A 3,639-nucleotide genomic window follows, 5' to 3' on the forward strand; every position below is an offset into this window, starting at 1 on the left:
GCCTTGAGACGAAGGTTGTTGCCCTGAAAACACAAAATATATCCCAGGGAACCATTATGACTAATGCCATGTGAAAATTGGAAGACCAGGAAAATAGGCAACAAAGAAATAATCTGAGACTCAGGGGATACCTGAAGGGTTGAAGGGGGGTGTAACGCCAGAGCATTCGTAGTAAATCTCTTATGGGGTGTATTTCCAGATATGTCAAGATGGGATTGGGATACAAAAATTCAATGTGTGCATCGTTTTCCCTTGATGTTGAAAAAATGACACTCCAGCGATGTGGAAAGGCCTTGAGCGATGTGCGTTTATTTCAATAATTTCTTATTAAGACAGCTTATTTTTAATCAGGTTTATCCAAATGCAAAGAAAGAATTCGAGGGTGTGTCATTTTGTGCCAAACCCGACTTTGCCCATGCTACAGTTGAGCAAAGATTGCGCTTGTGGCAAATGTTTGCACCATTTCAGAAATTGGGTGCCAAGGTATATCTAAAACACCCTGCAAGACAGACATTTATCTTTAGTGGGCGAACTTGTAGATTTGTGCCTGAAGTTCAGGCACAGGAATATCTAAAAGAACTTACGGGTGGATCTACCATAGCTGAAAAAGTAGTCCTGGGGTAGAAAAATCCAGAAAGAGCTAAGACAAAGTAATAATATTAAGAAAATGCAGCCAGATTTGATTCAAGTTTGGAAAGTAACTAGGTGGGGGAACCAGTGGTGGTTTGTTGTTTAAAATTGGAGAAAAGGACAAAAAATGTCACAAGAAGGACGATTGTTTCACCAGTTGTTCACAGTAGCTTTCATTGGATTCACTAATCGAGCATGGCATAGAGAGAACAATACATGTGCTGGTTTATTATTGTTATCTGTTTTATTAGAGTTATTGCAATGAGAATACGCAAGATTTGGGAAACACACTACGTACACCTAGGCAAATGACTAACGTGATTATGACATCTACGGGAGGGCGGGGCAATAATGATGAGTATGGTTCGGGTTGGTGAATATCGGAAGGGTTAAATGAGGCTCAAGGAAGTCGGATATTTAGAGAGTCATATGAAGTGCATTATGGGGTATGTAGGTGGTGATCGGTTGGGAAGGATTTAAAAAAGCAGCGCGAAAAGGAAAAAACTGACTAATCACACACAGGTGCAACAGAGGGAGGGAAAAACGACAGGCTTAAGGAGGTGGGTTCACATAGAGTGTAAAGTGAAAGAGTTTAAAGCCACATCAATGTGGAAGCGGACGGAAGAACGCGAACGCAGGCATTATGTAAACAGGTACGCATAAGCACTAAATGGTGAAAAAGAATGGGGGAGCGAGCATTGCACAATGGAACAGCGGTATGTGGTAACAGGCGCGTAAGGGAAGGAGGAATAAGGTGGGGCGACGAGGGGAGACTGAACGTTGGTATGGATGATTTTATGGCACTTGGGAATGATGCAATGATGGAAGGGCAGAGGAGGGGATAGAGTATACTCATGGAAACGTGTAGCATTAGGCTATGTTTTTTAGCGGGAAAACGTTAGATCATGTAACAACCTTGCTTGGATAAATGTTTTATTAGTATTTGAGGTGCAATAGAATTTAGTAAAACACAGACTTAATCATGTATTTTTGCATTGTAGATAACCCCTGACGAAGGGCCAAATAAAAAGGCCCGAAATGCATTGGGTATATGAATTTTAATGGATATGAACAAAACTTACATGTGCTATCGTGGCGCAGAAGAAGGCTTGGATTAGCATTTCTGCCTCATTTAGAATATAGCCAAAGTGTAAGCGTTCCTCCTTGTGACAGAAGCAAACATATGTAAAAAGAAGAAGAATGAAACTAAAAGTTGATAATTGTGATGAAAAATAAAGAAGAAGAAATGAATGACTAATTTGGTGGCATATTTTGTGATGCCTGGCTAAGCTGTGCACCCGGCGAGGAGTGGAATCACTCCCTCACACAGTGCGTTTCATTGTTGTTTAAGCACACATCATTCAGGCTAGGCCTGATTGCAGATTTTTGGGGGTGTGGGAAGGGTGGGGTTAGGGGTTGTTATGGGGGGTCTTCGGGCTGTGAGACTGGGAGGGGGCCCACATGTTGAAGTGGCAATGAGATGGAGATTTGAATGTTACAGGATGAACTACCCAGGGGGTTGTGCTTTACCTTATTTATGGGAACTGGAAGATATATGAAGAGTTTGGTATTTAAGATGATGTGATGGTGGAGAAAGGGAAGTGGCAGATTGTCACCGTTAACATATGTGGGTTGAATGACGCTAAGAAAAGACAAAAAGTTTCATTAGGGCTTTAAACATTGAATGCAGATATTATCTGTCTGCAGGAAACCCACATTGAAGGGGCAAGGGATGTGTTAAATTCACTGAGGTATAGATTAATTGGGGGTACACCTCAATAAGTGCGCAAAGGAGGGGTAGCCATTGTGGCCCAAAATGCAGGTGTACAGTATAAACAAGCACGGGTGGACAAGTAAGGCAGATCGGTTATGGCAGAATGCCAGTGCTCTAACGGACTCAAATTCACACTATGTACAGTGTACGGATGTGTATCAGATGACTCATGTGGTTTTGACTGACTATCTAATGAAGTAGCACTCTGGCCATTGCCAGTTATACTTTGTGGGGATGTGAATATTATTCTACATGGTAGCTGGTTTATAGGAGGACATCAAAATTACATAGGGCGGAAGCCTAAAGTGTATTAGTCACTGATAGGTATATGTTAGGATCATGGCCTAACTGACATATGGTATAAGAAGGTGGTCAACATGGTCAATCACAAGCATGTCTAGATTTTTTTTGTGTGTCACATGAACTAACAAAAGATGGCAGAAATGAGCGATATCCTCGGTTCTTGTCAGATCATAATCCCTTAGTATTAGAGATTCAGGGGGACTGGTTCAAAACAAAGGCTTCCTGGAGTTTTGAACAGGCTCTGTTAGTTAACAAGGATTATTAGAAACATATGAAAAACTGGATTCCTATGTTTTTAAGGAAAATATAAGGAGCGCCCCAGTTGGTGTGGTTTGGTATATCATGAAGGCATGTATACAAAGGAAACTCTACAGTTCTTTCTGAACCGCAGGAAGGTAGAAAAGCAAATAGTTAAGGAATCGTAAAATATTTTAGCTGTAGCAGATGAAAATTTTGTTTTAGGTGTACAGCAGGAAGAAGAAGTGGGGGAGGCCCAATTAGAAGTAGCAGTTGCAAGGGCAGCAATAAATAAAATCTTCTCAAAAGGGGCAGGCGATAAATGATCAGTCTGGAAGCAAAGAGTGTAGCGAACAAGTAGGGAGTTATTTGGCACTAGAACGATACAGAAAAATGTGTATAATGAAGTCTGAGAAATAAAAGTTCCTTCTTATGGGATAGTCTCAGAACTAAGTATGGGCGAATTGCAAAAAAATCCGCGAGTTTGCGGAAAAATCCGCGAACTCGCGGATTTGCAGAAATATATACTGGAGTACATTCTACTGGCTAATCAGTCAGTGCTAGCTCGTTGGGTAAATATATAGTGCTTTTCCTACACTGCAGCTGCGTAAAGGGCCAGAAGAGTTGTCTCCAGTGACCATGTGTGTGTTACTATGCCATCGCGCCGAAGGGCGCAGGGGTCCCTTGAGTGAGCT

At 41.6% G+C, this 3,639-nt stretch overlaps 1 long non-coding RNA gene across 1 annotated transcript; it reads left to right on the top strand.

The window, feature by feature from the left end:
- Positions 1 to 739: 739 nt before the first annotated feature.
- Positions 740 to 1,884, top strand: LOC144761866 (uncharacterized). The gene is made up of 2 exons (XR_013595920.1): positions 740 to 1,283; positions 1,632 to 1,884. It is a non-coding gene; the product is annotated as an uncharacterized LOC144761866 (long non-coding RNA).
- Positions 1,885 to 3,639: the final 1,755 nt, after the last annotated feature.

The sequence above is a fragment of the Lissotriton helveticus genome, chromosome 6, assembly GCF_964261635.1.
Source record: "Lissotriton helveticus chromosome 6, aLisHel1.1, whole genome shotgun sequence".
Lineage (NCBI taxonomy): Eukaryota > Metazoa > Chordata > Amphibia > Caudata > Salamandridae > Lissotriton > Lissotriton helveticus.